This window comes from Stegodyphus dumicola, chromosome X1 (assembly GCF_044657685.1).
Source record: "Stegodyphus dumicola isolate Sdum_Otavi_A_Nest chromosome X1, ASM4465768v1".
Classification (NCBI taxonomy): domain Eukaryota; kingdom Metazoa; phylum Arthropoda; class Arachnida; order Araneae; family Eresidae; genus Stegodyphus; species Stegodyphus dumicola.
The window spans coordinates 7,709,391-7,732,802 of record NC_140780.1 but is presented as its reverse complement, the minus strand read 5'-3'; the positions used below and the strand labels follow the sequence as shown (position 1 = coordinate 7,732,802).

At 32.6% G+C, this 23,412-nt stretch overlaps 1 protein-coding gene and 1 long non-coding RNA gene across 2 annotated transcripts in view; one reads left to right on the top strand and one right to left on the bottom strand.

Moving 5' to 3' along the window:
• Window positions 1–23,412, bottom strand: part of LOC146993073 (uncharacterized) — a 325,553-nt gene that overhangs the window by 162,638 nt on the left and 139,503 nt on the right. The window lies entirely within an intron of this gene.
• LOC146993075 (uncharacterized) overlaps window positions 16,537–23,412 on the top strand; it is a 36,623-nt gene continuing 29,747 nt past the window's right edge. Inside the window, exons 1-2 of the long non-coding RNA XR_015038339.1 lie at window positions 16,537–19,142; window positions 22,188–22,247. This is a non-coding gene — a long non-coding RNA (uncharacterized LOC146993075). The remainder of the gene's footprint in view (window positions 19,143–22,187; window positions 22,248–23,412) is intronic.

Here is a 23,412-nt window from a genome sequence, read left to right as displayed (position 1 = left end):
AGTCGATGGTCAGGGAAGCTGACTGCGATGCCGAAGGGCCTGGGTTCGAATCCCGGAGAAGGCATGGTTGTAACTGTCCGTGCATTCATAGGGAAGGCGATGGTGGCCCACCTATTAGGACCTATTAATGCCTCCATAATAAAGAGACCACCACATCCGTCCTTGTATAGATTAACGAACTGGATTACATTTGTAATTGTTCACAATCTGCCATTGGGGGAAAAAAAAAAAGTTGATTGCCAAATCTTCGAAACTATAGGAAAAAAAACTGGTGCGGACACCACATGACTTCCTTGTACAGAATATTAAATTATAAGCAGTTTTTGCTCCATTTCATTAAAACCTACTTCCTCGAATTTCTTTAGACACATTTCTCATTCAATTAAATCGGTTTTAACTTCGCGGTAAGGCAAAAAACACATAAAAACTCAAAATATTTTCATTAAAAATTGTTAAAAAGTTATAGAAAAACATAAAACACCAAATACAGTTAAAACAATTAAGAAACAATTTTTACACTTAAAATCGCAGTTTCTACGCAAAAACAAACAATTCGGCCTGCAGGCCTATTTTCTAAAAGTTTCTTTTTGGTACCACTAAAAGTTTCTTTTTGGTACCACTCAGCAAAACGACAATGAAAGTGCAGAAAGATTTAGTTCACTGTTTTGCCAAGTTTCAAATAAACAAAAATTAGGCGTAGCCGCACTTAAATAATTTTTAAATTGTTGATAATTCTACAACTATGGCATGCAGATTAACTAAAGGCATCAAAACCTTAACCGAACAATAAGAACAACATAATCATTTTTAAAGCAAACAACTGCACGTTTTACTAACATATAAGAATAAAAACCGAGCTTATGGAGCCGAGTAACAGAGTGGGTATATATGTATTTATATATTTTTGGTGCGACCGATTGCAACCAAAAAGGGAGATGCACAAGTACATGTTATAGTCGTCTATATACGAAACTTCAACATTCTGTGAGGCTACTCGTTTTTGAGTTATGCGGGATACGTACGAACGTACAGACGCCACGAAAAAAATTCTCTTCTAAATCCATTTTAGATGAGCTTTATAATTCGTCTGAAAGGGGGAGGGAAAAAAAAAAAAAAAGTCCTTTATTGTGTCCTTTCGTAGAGAAGTTCGATAGCGTTAAAAATGGATATTTTCGTTGAAATGGGGGTACCCGGAATTTTTCGTGGTTACAATACTTCGTACAAGGAAGTAAAACTCAGTGGCGTTTAGAATATTAAATAAAACATTGCTGTATTTATAAATAACAGTAAATGGGAATCGGAGTTCCTTCAAAATTCACCTAAGCGAATTTTTCTATTTCTCTAATATTATTATTGTGAATTTTTTAAACCAGCTGTTCTCAACCTTTCGACTAACGCGGATCATCTAAATAAGAACTGAAAAGGCAAGTACCACCGCCACATTTTACAATGATTATTTTTCAATTTCTCAGTAGAAATATTAATAAACATTTTGCCATTTGCACAACCTATTGGATATTTGTATTAAATATGCATACATAAAAAATATATTAGATTAAAAATGGGTTACCATTTTTATTATCAAAATTTAATGTTATAATACTTTAATTCTAAAATTTATTGCTAAATTTGGGTCCGTTTAAGAGAGACAAATTTCTTTGTGTCTGGTCCTACTTCCCTTAGGAGCCCACCAGCGCCTGAGCGGTGGGCTGAACACTGGTAGTTCGGTCTGAGGTTTGAATCCCACGAACGGGCTGGCTGCATGGCGTTTTTGTGGTTTTCCCCATATGTAACATGTATACGAGCCAGTTTCCCTTAGAAAGACCTCCCCGAAACATCCCTCCCCTTAGGCGAGATAGCCCTCGAGGCTTTGCCGTAATTAAATAACCTAACCTAATTTATTTCCCTTTGTTTTAACAGGAAATTAGGATCCACTTTTAAATTTGTCTCGCATTTAATTTTGAATTAAATGGAGGAAAATCTTTGTTCACACAGATAGGTTGTGCAAAAAGGGAATAAAAAATTAATAGTTTCATTTGAAATGCCTCTAAAGTTATTTTTCGGTTTAGATTAAAGTCAACAAGTGTGTAATTTTTTAAATCTTCAATTTGAACACAGGAAATTTCTATCAATTTTTCTTTTTGTTCACGAGATTTTTGAATTTAATAGTTAAAAATACTTTTTCTTTACGTATCACCTATTTTTCTCTTGTGTACCACCCCTGGTAACGCGTACCACCGGTTGAGAACTCCTGATTTAAACTATTAAAAATTTAGATTAATTAATGAATGCTGCCTTCTTTACTGGCATATAATGAAATACATTAGAAATGATTTTGGTTTTAATAATCTTGATGGCTTTCATTTAATTTAAGGTATCGGGTTTAAATTATTTTTGATAATTTTAATTTTTAAGACTCCTCTATCACTCCTTGTTTCTCTCATGTTTCCTTGCCATTATGTAAATGAGTAAGGCCGAAACAGAATGTGTTTAAACTGAAGTAGCGAAACCTGAAAGAGTGTTTTCATTATTGAGTGCTTACCTTGGTACTTACGTACTATCGCAGCCATCTTAGTAGAAGTCGCCAAATTTTCAGAATGTGCCAAACTCTGGCGACTATTACGCATAACCATTCTTCCGCAACCATGCTCATAACAATCATTTATCAAGCAACGCCGCCATTTTCGCATTCGTTCTATTTGGTTTATGATTGCTACTACGCTGTATTTAATGTTCCAACGACTTTTATTCACAAATCGTGATATTTTTTGCCTTAAATTTAGTTTTAAAATATAAGTGTGTGGAATTCACTAGCAATCGAAGAAGCTAAGTAAAATTTCGGCAGTAATACAGAATCTTCCTGAGCATTTTCTAAAGGGACTACGAGGGAATTCATTTTCTAGATAGCCGCTGTTGCGGAAAGATTGCACGAAGTCCAGTTCCAAGTCCAGCTCTAAAAATCTGAAATTCAACTATTGCTGTCTTTTTGAGTTCTGCTTTAAACACGGGATTGCCTCATTTAAGACTGTTTCGATTATCATGGCTTTCAATTAATGCAGTTTATTAATTGCAGCCTATTTTTGATTAAGATCCAGTGAATTTTAAATAATGTGACTCAAATATCATTTTAATAGAGGCTAAATTCATAATTTATCACCATCTGTTTCCTGATTTATATGCTTAATAAAGGATCTGCTCTTATGCCTTTATAAAATAAGTCACAGATAATATAAGAAAAAAGTTACTATCTTAAAGGCATCTAAAAGTATTCTCAAACAAAGAAGAGAAACTTTGAACATTGCCTTGATACATTTACTAAGAACATGACTTTTGCAGAACTGTAGGGAAACTAGAAAAGGTTTTGTAGTTGAAAACATAGTATGAAGAGAAAATAAAAGATTATTCTAACTACATTATATACAGCCTTCTATCTCAAAAATGCAGGAAAATTCTATTTGTGTAATAGAAAAATCATATTTGTCTGTCTTTAATTGAAATTTTAATTTTGGTGTAATTACCTTGTGGGGACATTAGATATTTTTGGAAGAAGGCAAGATAAAAAATTGGCAACGCCTTCGCCGGGAATCGAACCGCGGAACTCTGGAATATGCGCCCCTGGAATACCCCACCCTGGAATATACACACACCACGAAGGAATGCCAAGAAGGCGGGAGAAATACCTTATATATCCCCCTTTTAAAGGGCGACTGGAGTTTTTAGTGGACCCAATCGCCAAATACTGGGTGGGGAGAATTAACATCCACCACACGTTTAGTTCGGGCGCCACTGTAGAGACACTAGGTATTTTTGAAAGCAGGCAAGATGAAAAATTAGCAACGCATTCGCCGAGAATCGAACCACGGACCTCTGGAATACGCGCCCAGTGTGCAGACCACCACACCACGAAGACATGGCAAGAAGGTGAGAGAAATACCTTATGACTTAATAAATTATGGAAGGATATAGTGAAAAATAGTTAGTTATGAATTTCTTCATTCAGTGAGCATGATTTCTTTTAACATAGCATTTTACAGGTATTTATTAACTATTTTAAGCAAGAGGGCTTTCATTCACAAGCATCCCTGCATGTATTTATTTAAATTTTATCAGGGCCCTGTCAGTGGTTATGTTGTTAAGACTACTAAGTAGTGGCATTCAGCCCATGTTGGATCCCAGGCAAATGGGTTATCTGAATTTGGTTTTGTGTTTTTCCCCATGAGCAATGTTTGAGCCAATTTCCCTTAGAAAGTCCTCCACAAAAGCATACCTTTCCATAGGCAGGTAGTCCTTTTCCATATTCAAACTTCCTAAGCCAATTTCATCAGCATTCTTCAAAAAAATGTATTTTAAAAAAAGATTTAAAACTTCAATTATGTTTTCCATTTATTGATTTTTTTTAATAATATGATTGCATTAATCAGTACAATTATCATCGTATGATTTTACAGAAGTGCAGAAACTAAAGAAACCGTTGAAATTGAAGAACCCATGGAAGAAGACCAAGAAAAGTGAACATTTTAGGAACTTTCTAGATGAAAGTGATTTTCCTGTGGACAAATGGGCCAGTTATTTCGCACAAAATACTATTTTTTCTTGTCATTGTGGCTCTAGCATCATAACATTCTTCTGCAAATGTCCTTTGAAAAGCAGGCTTTTACCTCAATATTTGACATCCTAGAAATTTCTAGAAGAAAAATCCTCTAGAACTTTAATGAAAGTGAAGGTTTCCTTTTTAATAACTATTTGTAAAAGATGAATTACAATGTCATTCATCAGCATTCTGGTATCATATAAACTGAGGAATATATATCAATTCCTTTTGTAGTGAAAAAGGGATTTTTCTCATTTGCATAGTATTCTGTTTCAAACAGCTTTCACTGTTAAAAATGTCAGTCAATAATTTAAAAGACGTATTTTTTGGTTTGTTCCTCAGATACATTTGTATCAAGAGCTGAAATTATAATGAAATATGTAGGCACATGATTTGTTTCTTTATCTTTGCCTTTACTTGTGATGAAACTGCAGAGAGGTAATGTTTTATATGATAAGTAGGAATTTTAACTTATCGCTCCAGAACTTTAATGCTATTTCCCTACCTTTTTACTCATAGAACTTTAAAAAATGCTAATTATTTTCCCTGTCTTGTTGATCTTTTACTTGTGGGTCCAATGTTGTAGACATAAAAATAAACTAAATTATGATTGTAAAAAGATAATAATTTAACTCACTTTGTTCCGATTTGGCCGTTTCTCTTTGCATACGCTTTTCCTTTATAAATATCAATAAAATGAGGAACACACTTCGTAGAGTATGCAATCTTAATGGATTGTATATCATTTCATGTATAATTTCATGTATAGAGTTGATTTTCTTGTATGTCATCATGACCAATTATTCTAGCAAACATTTTGCACTATTTGAAATAGGCATTTATTTGACATGTCTTAAGAAATACATTTTATCATATTTGTACATTTTTCGTTTCATCTTTCTTTGTAAAATTTCATCTTTATAAATCTATAGATAGCTTCGTATATAGCAATTCAGTTTCCCATTACAAAGTGTGCTTTAGTCTGAAACTGCTTTGTGTGTCTCAAATAGTTCTATGGCATGCCATATATTGTAGAAAATATTGTTCAAGAAAACTTCCTTGAATCCAGAAATCTGCTTCAAATTTTTGAATCCACCTTTTCTTTACTAATAGATTATTTACCTTTTTAGTTCCTTTTTTGTTGTGGCTTTTAGGTATAATTTTCTTTTCAAAATATTTTGATAGATTTCATGTGTATAGATTTTATATTGAATAGATGAATATTTATTAGGCTAAATTTTTGTAAGCTCTTTTTCAAACTTTATAAAAGCAGAGTAGATGAGTGTTTTATGAATAATTCCAAAAGAAACATCTATGACTACCATTTCATATAGTAGCATTAAGTATAGAATGATATGTTATACCACTTACTTACAAAGCTTCATGTGTAATATGTTCACCAGTTCTTCAAATGAAATGCAGTCTATCTTTTATTTAAAAAAGTATTCACTGAATTTTAATTTTAGCAAAAGATATTGTACTTGAAAAATATTCTTAGATAATTTCAGTTTAGAATATTGAAAGAAGTTGTGTAAGGTATAAAATATTTTAAAAACATCTATGTACAGCAATGCAGTTATTAATGTGCTTTACTTCTGAGATTGAATGTTACATAAATAAATTAAAAAATCAGTTATCTTCATTTCAATTTAAAGCATTTAGTCTCAAAACATATAAATAATATTCGAGACTGAATGTTACATAAATTAAAAAGTCAATTATATATTTATTTTAAAGCATTTGAAGTCTCAAAACATACAAAAAATATTCAACAAAATTGCATTGTATTTATATGCAATTACAATGCATTGTATTTATAAAGCAGTGTTTATATACTGAAACTTACAAGAGATTTTTATTATTGCAGTTATTATATTTGAATATAACAAAGAAAAGTGTTGCTATTCTTTTAACATTTCCATAGATTTAACTAATAAAATTTTCCATTTTTCCGCTTAAATTCCTTTTTGTTTAGGCCCGCTAGAGGCCGAGCGGTAAAGTCACTGAACACTGGTAGTTTGGTCTGAGGTTCGACTCCCACGAACTGGCTGGCTGCATGGGTGTTTTTGTTTTTTCCCGTGTAACGTGTACACGAGCCAGTGTCCTTTAGAAAGTCCTCCACAAAGGCATCCCTTCCCTTAGCCAGATAGCCCTCCAGGCTTTGCCATAATTAATCAAACCAAACCAAAATCTTTTGTTTAGAGTACAGTAATTACATTTATAGTAATTGTGTTTAAAGTACATATTTATGTAACTAACGTTCTAAATTAGTAATAAGTGTATTTTTCTGTAACAAGTTATTGCCATTTCTATTTAGGGCCCACCAGCGGCCGAGCGGTAAAGTCGCTGAACACTGGTAGTTCGGTCCGAGGTTCGAATCCCGCGAACGGGCTGGTTGCATGGGCGTTTTCGTAGTTTTCCTTAAGTCTAACGTGTATACGAGCCAGTTTTCCTTAGAAAATCCTCCACGAAGGCATCCCTCCCCTTAGGCTGATAGCCCTAGTGCACTTTTTTGTAATTAAATAAACCAAACCAAACCATTTCTATTTACCTCTCAAAATAAATTTTAGTCTGTTGATTATATTATTGCTTCAAATTTGTGTTAATAGGTCTTCATTGTTTAAAAGTGAGAGTTTGCTATTTAAAAGTTTAAGTTTTGAACTCTCACTCTAGATGTAAAATCAAAAGCAAAAATTTTATAAGATATTTCACCGCAGTTATGGTGACCTTGCTACATCATGAAGTTTTTTAAATTTGTTATTCTTATTTATAATTTTAAGTTTTTATAATTTACAAAGTAATGAAAATCAGAAACTCTTGTGCAGTTTTCATTTTTGATTGTAACTTGATTTTCAATATTTTTCACCATGATGTTCAAAATACATTGAACTCTTTTCATCTCTTGCTCTTTATGAGCTCTTAATTTTTTTATCAATTTTGTTGATGCAATGTATCTAATCCTCTTAATATATATATATATATATATATATATATAGATATCCTAAACAATATTGATTAATTGATTATATTATCTCCTAAGTTTAATGTAGAATTTATATATATATATATATATATATATATATATAAATTGTCTCACCAGATAATTGTTGTTGATCGTGGTGTGATTTGTTGAAATTTAAACCTATTTCTGTTGTGGCTGAATTTATGATTTCATTTTAAGGAGTGGTCTGTGTATCTACTGACAGATGTATATATATGTGTAATAAATCAAAATGAGATGTGTGTGTGTGATTATGGCAAAGCCTCGAAGGCTATCTGCCTAAAGGGAGGGATGCCTTTCGTGGAGGACTTTCTAAGGGGAACTGGCTCGTATACACGTTACACGTGGGGAAAACCACGAAAACGCCCATGCAGTCAGCCCGTTCGCGGGATTCGAACCTCGGACCGAACTACCAGTGTTCAGCGACTTTACCGCTCGGCCGCTGGTGGGCCAAAATGAGATATGCCCGAAGCATATTGTGACTGGTTACAGCAGTAAAGAATATACGCATTATAAAATGCATGTTTTTAATCATTTTTATCTCTGTGCTGAAGTGATTGGCAAAGTATTGATATATAAGAAAATATATAAATAAGTATTCGAGGGTTTGCCAACTTATGATGAAGGTTGTTGCAAAATATGTATTTATCAAATGTATAGAATTACGTATTATTATTTCTTAGTTTAATTTGAATAATCTTTGCAGTTTCAGATAAAAGCTTTTTAGTTAAATTATAAGGTAATTCTCCTACTTTCCTAGCATGCCTTCGTGGTGTAACAGCACGTTGGGCCGATATTCCAGAGGTCCGTGGTTCGATTCCCGTCGAAGGCGGTTGCATATTTTTCATCTTTTCTGCTTCCAATTAACCTAATGACTCTACAGTGGCGCCCGAACTAAAAGGGTTGTGGATGATGATTCTCCGCACCCAGGATTTGGCGACTAGGTCCCCTAAAACCCTAGTCGCCCTTTGAAAAGGGGAGTATATAATGTAATTCTCCCACTTTCCTAGCGTGCCTTCGTGGTGTAACGGCAGCACGTTGAGCCAGTATTCCAGAGGTCCGTGGTTCGATTCCCGGCGAAGGCGGTTGCATATTTTTCATCGTTTCTGCTTCCAATTAACCTAATGACTCTTCAAAGAATGAAGTATTTCGGTTAAGTATGAAGACACTGGAAGTTAATATAATTTGCCTTACTTTACGTTAAAAAGGTTTTAAATGGTAGTGTTTTATTAAGTTCTTCAAAATGTATTTTCTTCTAATAGGATTTATTATGCTGTAATATTAATATGTTATGCAAATCAATAATTATGAATTTATCTGTTTTTTAGCATTTATTATGCATTACTTGGAGGGGGGATAAAATATTTTATTTCTTAACTACTTTTGGCAAGCAGATTTGAGCCCTTGATACTGAATGTTCCAGGCCGCAGAACATGTTGGAAGCTTGAATGAGTTGGCAAACCTAACTGTAAAATGCTAAATATGTGTAGTTAAGCATTATCTGCATCCAAACTTGAATAGGACTCCTGCATTTGTTGAAATGGAGCTGGACTACATGTGATTTAGAGAGAAAAAAACTCTTGATTATTAAGTATTGTTTGACTTGTGAAATAAACATTTTGGTGTTTTTATAAACATTATTTTTTCATTAAAATTTCAAAATTCATGTCATAAAGCTGCCAATACTTATAAGAGATATTTTTTATTGTTTAATAGTATATTGTTGCATAATTTTATTTTGAGCTTTAAGTGACTTTATATTTTTAAGTTTCAGGAATTGATTAAAAGTGCTTTGCTTATTACTGGGGGATAAAAGAATCTTTTTAATTATGTACAAACTCTTCATAGCATCACAGAATTATTTGTGGATGCTGAACGAAAATTTTATGCCACAGACTTTTATTTCCTCGATTTATTTTGAGAAAAAATTACACTGGTGCCCGTGTAGCCACAACTAATGTAACCTATTTAACACAAGTAGCTGAAATCATATGGAATACTGCAAAAGACAGACTATTTGAGTAAAATAATGCATGAAATTTTATTGATACATTATCAACATTAAATAAATTAATAATAAAGTATATTGTATGATGTACTACATTTCATGCTGCTAAATGAATAAGTGCGAAATACAAAGGATGTTTACACATTTTTTAGAATGATTTTGATAAAGAATTAAAAATAAAAAGATGTTTTGGAATAACAATTTCTGGCAAGAAATGAGAAATATCGTCTGCTACTGTTAAGTTTATTTTTCTTTCTAAATGCCGCATGCAAACAAGCTGCAGATTGAAGAATATGTTTATACGCTTTCCGACGAGAAATATTCGTAGGTAGTTACCGTATCTTCGCAATAACTGTAATAGAAGTCACCAAATCTTCAGAATGTGTCAAACTTTGGTAACCACTCTTCAAGTAACCGTTCTTATATCAATCGTTCAGTCAAGCAACGTTTCCACATTTTAGTATGTGTTCTTTTTGTTGTATTCTAAGTTCTAACTGTTTTTATAAACAAACGGTGATATTTTTTTCCTTAAACTTTGTTTTAAAATATGTGCTTGTGGAATTTACGAGTAATGGAAGGAACTTGGGTAAAATATCTGCAGTAATACAGGATTTTGCCCCAAAATCTGCACAGAACATCAAAGAGATGCGTTACGAAATTTGCGCACGAGTCTGTGCAATTCTCTGATGTTTCTTAAGCAAAAACAGATCGCTGTTACTCACAGAAAAAAATATCGCGAAAAGAAGTACGGAAAGATTTGGAGACGAATGTAAGATTTTTACTTTTAAATCAATCATGAAATGCTTAGTTAACAATTAAAATTTGCTTTTAAAATTTCTGAAATGCGTTTACTTTTCATATGTTAATTATGTTTGTAAACTTAGATAAATATTGATAATTCGGGAATCGTTTTAAAAAAAATATAACCAAAGTTTAGGTGCAAAATGAATCCAAAACAATTTCCTGTAGAATTTCTTCCGCAAAGGTTTCTTCTCTCATTACGCAGATAGCTCTGACATCTTTTGTAATGCTTTAATAAACCTAATACAAAAATGTTTGAATTAAGGTTGTTTAAATGTGTCAAAATGTTTTATTATATACAATTAGCAAAATGAATACGATAAGAGCTTATAAAATGTATAAAGCTGATGTATAATCTGTTTTTGTTGTTGTTCAATGAATTAAGCGATTACTATATGAAGTGGCAGACGCTTGTGGATTTACAAAGATCGTATATTAAAGATTAAGTAAGAATGTTTTCTTCAATTTTATATTTTTCATGAAAATTGATATTAGAGTTCTGTACACGCAATGTGTTTTATGATAAAATGTATGAAAGAGCACGCCATGTGCTTCCGAGGAAAGAAATCATCTTCGTTATAAAGTATTCACGCTTGCTTTAAGCTCAGTATTTTCCACAATACTTGAAAGTGCACTCTTCGTAATCAATATTCTAAGGCCCACCAGCGGCCGAGCGGTAAAGTCGCTGAACACTGGTAGTTCGGTCCGAGGTTCGAATCCCGCGAACGGGCTGGCTGCATGGGCGTTTTCGTGGTTTTCCCCACGTGTAACGTGTATACGAGCCAGTTTCCCTTAGAAAGTCCTCCACGAAGGCATCTCTCCTATTAGGCAGATAGCCCTCGAGGCTTTGCCATAATTACACACACACACAATATTCCAAGATTGTATGTTCAACGGACAAATATAGAAGTATGAAAATAAAGAACTCATTTTCAGAAGAAGTGCATTGCCATGAGCTGCTAAATTTGTGGCATTCCGTTTGGCTGACAGTTTGTGGCATTCCGTTTGGCTGCGCTTGCCGTCGAAAATTCGTCCAAACGATGATGCGATAACTTTTTTCTAGTCGGGTCAAAAAAGTGTCACTTTCGGATTCTTTTTACTGTGAAGTTTTGTTTATAAAGAAACATAAAAGGACGGGATAGTAGGATTAAACAAAAGAGAATAGAATCACTTGAAACACCGTTCACCGTACAATAAAATCAATCTCATTTTTAATAGTGCTTTCCTTCCCCCTTTGGCTTATTTGTTTATGTGTGTTGTGTGAAAGTATACGTAAAAAATCTGTGTAATATGTAAAACGCCTTATAATTTTTTCTAAATGTTATTACATATACAGTGTCTCCCAAAAGTGTTCGTACACTTACAAAATTTGTTGAAAACGTTTTAGTCTGGAACTGAATTCGAATATAAAGCCCAATATTTTTTCATATCACCTCTACGCGATTTTAAATAAAACTAAACTTTTTTTAATACTGACTTATTTTCTTTTTCTAAAACTGAAAAATATAAGAAGGCGCAGATAAAACACGCCACAAAAGTTATCGTACACCGAAATATTTTCGTAAAATTTCATAAATAAAAATTATCGTCTACAACTTTTTTTTTTACCCCTTCAAAGGGCTATTCATTTCGTTTTGCCATTTTAAGTTAATTCACTATAAATGTCAGTTCACTTTTCAAATTGTTGCCACTAAATATTATCGCCCTATGTTATATTTAAAGGAATTAGATAATGAAGAAACTGCATAAATGTATGTTTCTTGCATTGTGAGAAAACTATGGTACCTAGAGCCATCTAGTTCTGAATAGCGTAATCCTCCACCGAATATGGGCATCTGGTAGTCCTAATTTGGAATTTGTTGTTTATCGATTTCATATTTTGTAACACTTTAACGAATTTTTATTTGACAGACTCAACGATTTCAAAGCGAGCAATGACAACACGGTACGAGGGGGTTGATATCTCCAGTGCGCAAAGATAGATTGAAATATCGGAAAATCTAAAGATATGCTCATTGTAAAATTATTTTGCGATATTGTTGAATTGAATTTTATGACTTAAGTGCGTAGAACATGATGTTTAATAAATAAAGGTCACACACAAAACGTTCAAAAAACGCCCTTTTCGACGTAATTTAAAATCTGACACCTTCAGATTTTTTTAAATTTATTTATTCTTATTTTTGGCAGACTGATGACGTTTAAAAACTCGCTTGTCTTTATTCTTTGCTTGCTTACTTCGTTATATTTTATTTAATATTTAAAAATGTGTCGTAGTCGTACGGAAACAACAAATATCATTCGAAAATGGATCATTTTTCGTCATAAGGGGTGGAAAATCGATCCGGGATATCGCCAAATTAGTTGAAGTCTACTTAAACCATAAAATTTAGTCGCACTTAAACCATAAAATTCAGTTCAAGAGCAATATCGCAAAATAGTTTTAAATTGAGCATATCTTTAGAATTTTCGAGACGGAGTCTCTCGCGTTGAAGATTAAAACTGTTTTTTCTGTACAACGTTGCCATTGCTCGATTTGAAATCGTTGAATTTGTTAATCAAAAATATTACAAAATATGAAATCGATAATAAAAAAAAATTTCAAATTTGTCTCACATGCCCATATTTGCAGTAGGATTACGTCATTCAAAATTCAATGGTTCTATGTACCGTTGTTTTATCACAATGCGAGAAATATACATGCATTTATCCCATTCTACGACGCAGTATATGATAAAACGCTTTAAAAAAATCGGATCGAAAATAAAGTAAGAAGAGGTCGTCCGGCAAAGTTAACGTGATCAGAGATTTGTAGTTTGAAAATTTGTGAAGAAGTGCTTTAGAGATTTGTACAGAATATATTGAAAAATTTTCTACATCAATTTCACCTGAAGCTGTTCAACGAATACTTAGATCAACTCATTTACATGGAGGCTTTACTCGATGAAATGTTTTCTGTACGTAGACAAAATAGAAAGGTTATATTCCTTTGCAAAATCAATGGTAAATAAGCCCGAAGCGTATTGGAACCGTGTGTTATTTGCAGATGAAAGCAAATTTAACATTTTTGTTTCCGATGGGCAGATAACGATATGGAGAAGAAAAAATGAGAAACTTAATCCCACAAACATCGTTGGAACAGTAAAGCATGTCAGCATCAGGATTAGATAGTTTAGTATTTATTGATGGCATAATGAACCATACTCTTTATTTAAATATATTAGAAGATAATTTTAAATTACCCACCCAAAATTTGGGTATTTAAAACAACTTTTTTTTTTATCAGGGTAACGATCCTAAGCGCATGCCTTTCGTGTGTCTAAAATTGTCCACAAGTTCTGAAAACACCGCTTCAGTGACTTGCGATGCAGATATTACAAAAAATACATAGGAAAAAAATTGAATCAGAAAAGTTTGATTTTAAATTACGTAGAAAAGGGCTTTTTTTAACATTTTGTCTGTTATCTTTATTTTATTAAATATTCCGTTCTTCGCACTTAAACCATAAAATTCAGTTCAAGAGTAATATCGCAAAATAGTTTTGAATTGAGCATATCTTTAGAATTTCCTATACAGAGTCTCGCGCGCTGGAGATAAAAATGTTTTTTCTGTACAACGTTGCCATGGCTCGCTTTGAAATTCTTGAGTTTGTTAATCAAAAATTCGTTAAAGTTTTACAAAATATGAAATCGATAATAAAACATTTCAAATTTGGCCTTCGCATTAGGATTACGTCATTCAAAATTCGATGGCTCTATGTACCGTCGTTTTATCACAATGCGAGAAATATACATACATTTATGCAGATTTTTCATTATTTAATTTCTTCAAATATAATGCAGAACTCTAACAATGCGTGGGAACAGTTTGAAAAGGGAAACGGACATTTATAGTGAACCAAAGCTAAATAGCAATACGAAAACAATAGTCCTTCAGGCACAAAGCCCCTTTGTACTAATAAAATTAAAATTAATCTGGTCAGCTCTATGCCTAGACGTTTGAAAGATGCCACAAATGCTGCAAGGTAACCCACAAAATGTTAACAGAAATACTACATATGTGCAGATTTCCTTAAAGAGTACAAAGAGGTAAATTTTCTGTTACTTTCTCATTATTGATTTTCCAAAAAAAAATTTTTTCTATGTTCATAAAATAACTAATGTATTTTTGCTAAGCGAAATTTATAGATATTATTAAAAACTTCTCATTCTCAACTACTAATTTTTATTAATGAACAAAGCAATATTTCACTAAAACTCGTAAGTGTACGAACACCTTTAGAAGCCATTGTATGAATTAGAAGAAAAGAATTGTATTCAATAAAATTTATTTCTTGCAAATTTACATTCACAGCAAACGATTAAAATGAAATTTTTCTGTGTTTTTTAAACACAGAAAGGGTGGATATGTCTTTTTCTGTAAAATGTAAAAATATGTTAGAGTGCACTGTATATTTTGATTTGTAGTGCTTCTAAGTGATTGCTCATTTTCATGAACTGAAATGCCACCAATATCTGTATTAATTTTTTAATATTTCCGAATTAATATACTTATATTAAAGTAAAACAGAACTCCGAGCCCACACCCTTGGCGCGAATGATTTTGGTTATAGCGCGCATCGATGTGTACATGGACAAAGGGAGTGCGCAATGCCAAGATAGTACAATTCTCTGATTTTTGTTTTTAAGTGGAAATAGGTCGATGCGTATATGGATACCGAGTTTGTTCAGTTCTTTGATTTGTTATTTTCAAGTTGGCGATTTGAGAAACGCGCGAACCAGTGCGCACTTTCCCAGTTTATTGCCGAGGGTGTGGGCTCTGCCAGGATTTTACCCAAGGTATGTAGGGGATGACTGAAAAATTTAACTTAAGTTTTCTGATAATTAGGAATTATTCTTTATTCCAAACATGCAGCAATTAAATTCGGTAGTTTCCCGCTTATCTCCTCGCAGTGTCGTATAAGAACATATGATATGATAGCACTCAATAATTAATAATAAGACAATGAAAAATTAGAAGTGACGTTGCTAATGTCATTTAGTGTTTATTTCACATGGAAACTGTTTGCCTATTGCCGGCAGCCATACATTACATCGCCACGCAATCCTTTCTTCCCTGATATATAGATTAATATCATGAATATTTGAATATTTTCGATTACTTGGAAGAACTTCACGGGGAAAGTGCAGAATCACCCACTGCTTGGCGCGTTTTTGTAAGAATTGCACATACTCGGTATCCATGTACACATCGACCTATTTTCACTTTAAAAAAAATTCTCGAATTGCACAAAAATGGCACTGCGCACTCCCTTGACCTTATCTACGTACACATCGACCTATTTTCACTTAAAAAGTAAAAGAAAATTGTCAAAAATCCAATTCTTCTTACCCTTGTAAAAAGTGCCAAACAAATAAGTGGGCTATTCTGCACTTTAGCCGAACTCCACATTGCTGAAAATATTCTATCGAATATTTTTCAGTGGATGGTCATTCGAAGGCGCATAGCGAGACCAAAAAACGCGAGACTCGAAAAGAGAATTTCGAGGATAAAAATGGACGCCAAAACATAATGAGATACGATTGCCAGATTTGCGGGCAGGTAAAGTACCTTAAATTCATTACTTGTCTTATCAAACTGTGTTTTTATTGTTTCGTTTGGCAGTAAATGCCTTAGCAGGTTATGTTATATTTAAAATTTTAAATTTAGGTTATGTTATATTTAAATTGCTTGGTGTTTCATTTAAATTCGCAATTATTTATAGATGACACACATTTTTTTTCTTTTGTCTGGACTTTGAGCGATTTTTAGTATGAATCTGTACAGCTTATATAGATGTTTGATGAACCCCTTGTGGTTCGGGGGGGGGGGCGATCGTGCGTTTGCTATCGTCTGATATCATTTTCCCGGCAGAACTTGCGTTAAAAGTTAACGTTAAGATTTTTTAGAATTCTGAATGTAAGGTATACTTTTTGCTTACTACGTTTAGTCTATTCTTAATTCTTTTTTCTCTGGATTACCTGATTAATTATATTTGGTTTATAATTCAGTCTAATAAGTTTATGTAGGAGTCTAAATTCTGTATTCAGTCTAATATGTTCATGTGTTAAGAATTAAAATTAGAAAAACTTGGACAACAAGGTCTTCATGCGAGAATCTCATTTATTTCTTTAGTGTAATGTATTTCAACGTGGGCTAAAAATTTTCGAAGATTTGGTGGTAAAAATTCAACTATTCGTGGTTTTCCCCATGTGTAACGTGCATACGAGCCAGTTTCCTTTAGAAAACATTTTTTTTATTGCTTTCTATCTAAATACCATTCTAAATCTAAAACGAGAAATAATATTAAATAACACTAATGAATAAATGAGATATTTTAAACAACTTGCCTTTAAATACGAAATTACGATAATGTTTCGGCATTGAGGTACAAATATTATAAAGAGTGAGTTCTAGTAGTTACACATCGACCTATTTTTCACTTAACACCCGTGGCAGAAAGATTTTAAACATAGAAAAGATACAGTTTAAGACCTACTTTGCTAACCGAGGTAGGCCCAACATCATCCGAGCAGTAAAGTTCGCTGAACACTGGTAGCTCAGTAGAATTTCCAACAGAAATACAGCTGGAGAAAAACTTACCACGAAATGGTACAAAATAGACTTGGCGAATTCATGAAAAGGGAAGTAAGTCCAATACATTATTATAGCAATTTTTACAGAGTTTTTATTTTTAAATATATTTGTGTGCCCCGATAAAATTTTGACCATTACTTTCTTGTTTGCACGCGAAAAGTGCAAAATTTAATATTTATTTTATTTTTAGTTCATTTCAAGATTTCTCGGTTTCGTTCGTCTCTACGATATTCCATGTAATAAAAAATAATTCAGAATTAAAATTTAATTATTCTTTCAAAAAGTGTGTGAAGTCTTGTTCTACGCGAATACTTCTTTGGTTCGCTGTTAAGTCTTCTTTCTTTTCAGCAAGACCATTGGCATTCAGAGGTTTGTCAGAATGTTTCTGGTTTTATTCGGCCCGAAGTTTGGAACATTTTTCTATTATATAAGCCATGGAGACGAATTTATTAGTTTCCTTTTTGATTTCTAGCTTATCAAAGGTTATTATGGTCCAAATTTAAAAGCTTGATAAATGAAATGTTATTGATGAAATCAGAGCTTTCATAAACCAACATAATGAAAGCCGACTAGAGCTACAGTGGCATAGAGTTAAAAATCTGAGGTTTACAGTTGATCTAGAGATTTGTTTAGTCTGGCTGTGAATGAAGTTGTTAGCTGCACATAAGTTTGTGGAGGATTCAGATCTATCTGCAACTCTTGATAAAGGTAGCACTTAGTTAAAAAAAATAAAAGTAGAACTTAGATAAAGGTAGCACTTAGCTAAAGGAAAAAGTTCTTTCCCGTTTGAGCTTTCGTTTAGTTTAGAATTCGAAACTCTTCTGCTGAATTCGAAATTCTGCAGCATTGCATCGTCGTTATCGACAATCACGCTATTTGTTTCTTAAGTGTCACTAATCTATTACTAGCTGTAATCGAAAGTTCTGAGTTAAATAACTTCCTTCTTTTAGCCAAGAGAGTGGTTTGGTTGAAACCAGCAGTAAGACATCTAACGTTTTCCTGCCGGAGAGAGAGTCTGCTCTCAGTCTACAACAACAACATCTATGTTGTTGTTGGCTGTTAGCTCAGCGTGAGTTCGGAGTATTGAGATATCTCCGGGTAGCTTTCTCTTTAACTGCGCTTTGCAGTGCGTTGTGTTTAACATTCATAGTACTTTGAAGTGCAACTTCTGATTGTACTCTGTGATATCGTGAAGAGTTGTACGACTATCTTTGTAGAAAGTTCCAGATTTCTGAAACGTTTCATTCGATAAAATAAATCTTATCAACCTTTCATCGGAGATGTGTGCATTCAACCCATTACGAACCCGTATGCACTGTAACAGCTTTAAATAGTATTAAAATCTTGTAGTTTAAATAATTTAAATAGATGAACATTAAGGTATTTGTGAATGGCAATATTTGAAACCAGACTCGAGTGCCACGTGCGACTCTCGTACGAAGAATGTAATTTATTTTTAAATGTTAGTATTCTTTCTTCTTCTTGTTTTGTATGTCGCCATTTTGAGTGCTAAATAAAGTTTTTTCTGTGTTCCATCATTGGAGTTGCTTCATATTGCCAAAGTAGTATCACAGCACTCAACAATATATTTAAAAAATAGAGAAATTGTAAGTACAGTCATAAGCAAATTTGTGCACAATTAAAAAATAAACTGTTTGCTAGAACTTCAGTTTCATTTCATTGCATCCATTCAGAATGAAAGTATTCACGAGGCATTGCATAACCTACCTTTAAATTAATTTCATGTACGACACTAATTACAATCAATTTAATGAGAGACAATAACTACAGTTTGAAATGTTTTGAAGGTGTGATACGGCTCTTAGAATCTAAGCTAAAGGAAGCAGGACTGTTAGCATAAATTTAGGTAATTTTTCATAATGAAACTCAAAAACATAAAAGCGAACGTGCACCAAGATATATATTGGTGAGAGAGAAAGCAAAGGTCGGGCCATTCGATTCTCACCTTAGCTACCTGGCCAAAGGTACTTGGCTAAAGGTCTAATTCAGTTACTTTCTCTTTCAGGTAATGTGTTGAAGTATGTTCGTGTTTCTCCTTGCCTAAATAGGTAAGCCTGATGATTGAGGACTGATGATGATTCTATGTAAGTTAATTCTTTCAATACTTCATTTTTTTTTAATGTCTGTGAAACTACCTTTAATTGGTGTTCTACTTAAGTTAAGCAGAATTCTCACACATGTTAAATACAGATTCCGTAGTTATTTTGACTTCTAATTCTTTGATTAAAACTGCGCTCAATAGAGGAAACGTACACATGCATAAGACAGCAGTTGATTATGAGACTGAGTAAGTTAATAAGCTTGAGAAAATTGCCCTGTGAAAATGCTTCTTAAAATTGAAATTCTAGAATTGAAATATTGTAAGATTCCACTGGCATAAAGTGTTAAAACTTGTTTTTGAAAATACAATTTACAAAATTTAAAAGAATAACTGTAACGAATAATTATGTAAAAGAATGTAAGTTTATATAATACGTATAATAATGTGCATACATATAATAATGTACATACATATAATAATGTAAAAGAAACAGTTTATATAGAGAAGTTAGCCGATGAAAATTATTCAGCCTGGAAATTTAAAATAGAACAACTTTTGATAAAAGAAAGTTTAGATGCTGTCGTATTCGAAGAAAAATCCGAAACTGTTTCTGATACTTCGTTGAAAACCGACCGTAAAGCTAAAGCTTTAATATGCCTAAAACTTCTCAGATTCTCAAATCATCCACGTTTTCATATTAAATCTGCAAAAGACGTATGGCAGAAGTTAAAATGTGTTCATGAACGTGTTAATTTAACGGACACGCTTCTTAGAAAATTATATTCTATTAGATATTAGGAAAGTTCTAAAATGTAGGAACGCATCAAAGGAGTTCTAGAATTGGCTGAAATGCTGCTTAGTACAGGTGAAGCGATTAAAGAAAATAACTTAATAGCCATATTACTATACTCCTTACCAAATTCATACAACTCCTTAATAACCGCAAATCGGAAGCTGAATTTTCGGTAGAATATGTTAAAAATAAATAGATGAGTACTGTAGACGTGTGGAAACTAAGCAAGTTCAAAGATACGATTCAATTGCTTTGAAAGGTAAAAGCGAAAATAAATCAAAGCATTATGTTACACGATAATTGTACTTATTGTAATAGAAATAATCATACGATAAATGACTGTTTTCATTTAAAACGCAATGCTAGAACTTCCCCGAAAACAGATATAAATAACAGTAAGGTAAGAAGTTATTCTCAAAGTTATAAAAGTAATGCAGGGCAAATAGCAAATACGCGACGTGTAGAAAACATAAAAGAATTTGAAGAAAATAAGAATCTTATAAGTATTGAAATTGGAAATTCGCAAGTTCAGTTTTATCAAGTTCTAAAAGTGGAATATAAACATGAAAACTCGCAAACGTAAGAATGGATTATCGACTCAGGAGCTTCAACTCATACGACGAGTGATGAGTTTTTTCTCTCAGTTAAATGATTCTAATAAGCAAATTGTAACTCTAGTACTAAATTAAATTCTTATGGTATTGGTGAAGGCTATTTTAAAGTTCAAAATTTAAAGGATCAGGTTACCCAAATAAAATTATAAAATGTGCTGCATGTACCAGGTTTAAATAGTAATTTATTTTCTTTTCAATCTGTTACGAATAAAGGTTGTATTGTTACATTTGATAGTAATAAGTGTTACATAAATGACATGATGAAACTTTTTCACCAGTAGCGAAACACCCTACAATTCGAGTTTTCTTAGCATGGGCAGCATATAATATTGCCAAGGTACATCAACTAGATATTAAAACAGCTTTTTGAATGGCAAGTTAAATGAAGAATTGTATATGGAACAACCAGAAGGATTCGTAGTTCGGGAAGAAAGACATAAAGTTTGTAAATGGCAGAAGTCGATTTATGGTCTCAAATAAGCAGCTAGGGGCTAAAATGCAGAAATTCAAATTACATTGAAGAATCTTGGGTTCAGTCAAACTAAAGCAGATCTGTGTCTTTTCACAAAAGAGGATTGTCATCGAAGAATAAATTGAATTGTATATCTTGATGATATCCTAATAAGTTCTACAGAAGAAGCACTCATTCTTCAAGTAATTAACGATTTAATGAAACGTTATCAAATATAACACATCATGGTGAAGCTAAATATTTCTTAGGCATGGAAATAAATCGAAAGGAAGATGGAAGTTATCTCTTATCTCCGAAAAACAAAATAAATCAACTAGTCGAGCCATTTCAACTTGAAGAAGCAAAACTCACTACAGTACACCAATGGAAACAAATTATTATACTCTAAACCAGGAAGAAAATCTCCTAATTTCAAATGATAAATTTCAAGCTTATTGGAAGTCTTTTCGTGTATATAGTCTTCCTCAAAACCATATATCACAGTTTCAACTCGCATACTTAGCAGAAAGTGTAATAATCTACGTCAAAAAGACTAGAATGCTGTAAAAAGAATCGTTAGCTATTTAAACACGACAAAGCATTTATCTCTGCAAATTTCGTCGAGTGAAGAACCTAATCTTACAACTTATTCAGATGCTGATTGGGGACCAGATACTGAAGATAGAAAACATCCCCATCAGGAAGTGAAAATTTGTTAAGCAAAAATTGTATTTCGTGGTTTAAAAAAAAAAAAAATGCGTCTCATTATCCTCCGCAGAAGCTGAATATGTTGCACTATCGCAAGAATTACTATGGCTATTAAAATTAACAGAAGATTTTAATCTACACCAAACTCCTAAAGTTTTCCAAAGATAATGAATCAACAATAAAATTGTAGAATCTGAAAAATTTAGTATTGATACAAAATTTCATCATATATGCGCCTTGCATAACAAAGGAATAGTAAAATTTTATCTTTCAACATAGCAATTTCAACAGAGCATTTTTCAGTTGTATTTAATGATTAAATACAATAATTTTAATAATACAATAATTTTAATTAAATACCATATACTTTCCTTGTAATAATTTGCTTCAGCCAGAAGTGTATTTTGCTAATTCATGTTACAGAGATTTATCTTAAGTTAAATAATTCTCCTGCAAATAAAATTCAGAAAATATTTATAAAATTAATTTTTTTAAAGGAATTCTGCAAACTTATATTTCTAGGAGAGCAAATGGATCTTACATTGCATTGAAATTCTGAAAAAAAAAGAAATGTGTTTTAAGGTAAAAATAATTATTTTTATTCTTTTATTCTTCAGGAATATTAAAATCATATTTTAAAAAAGTAAAAAAAAAAAAAAAAAAAAAAAAACTGAAAGCTTTTTTCAGATTTTTACATTAAGCGCAGAGGGGCGTTTTTTTAATGTTTTGTGTGTTGCCTTTATTTACTATATATGATGTTCTTCGCACTTAAACGATGAAATTCAGTTCAATAGTAATATCGCAAAATAAGTTTAAAATGAGCCTATCTATAGAATTTCCGATACACAGTCTCGGGCGCTGGAGATACTTTTTTTTCCGTAGTGCTTCCATTCTTCGATTCCTCGCTTTGAAATCAGTTTCTTAATCAACAATTTTTAATGCGGCAAAATATGAAAGAGATAATAAAACAAATTTCGAATTAGGGCTTCCAGATGGCCATATTCGCTGGAGGATTACGAAATTCAAAATTTTATGGCTCTAGGTACCGTTGCTACAATGCGAAAAACATACAAACATTTACGTAGATGCTTCATTATTTAATTTCTTTAAATATAATACAGGGCGATAATATTTGGTGGCAACAGTTCGAAAAGTGAATCAACGCAGTGAGTGAATCGACGCAAAGTAGTAAAACGAAATTAATAGCCCTTCTGGGTTAACGCCTTTCGGGCCAAACATTACGAAATTTCGTTTTGTTTTCTGTTGAGTAAATAATTCTTGCTTAAAATTTCAAATATTTTATGCGAGGTTGTTGTTACTAATTTCCCTTTTCTTAAAATCAAAGCACGCCCACGAAATTCAAGGTGGTTAGGAGTCAAGATTTGCGCCTGTTGGCAAGAGCCTTGGTCACAAGTGGTTATGTTCTCTGATGCTTCATTAAAAGCTTTTGAAGCGGTTGCATACTTTAGGTACAAGACACCGCATGGCACTTTTAAAATTAGCTTCATGGTTTCTAAACCACGAGTAGCGCCAATTAAAAACGTGACGTTGCCTCGACTAGAATTAATGGGTGCAGAAATTGCAGCAAGAACAGACAAATATTGTAAAAATCTTCCTAAAAATTTAGAAAGATTATTCTGTGGAGTGATTTAACAATTGTGCTACTCTGGATAAAAGCCATGGCATCTAAGTGGAAGCAATTTGTTTCAAACAGAGTGTTAGAAATTCAAGAAACTACAGATCCCAG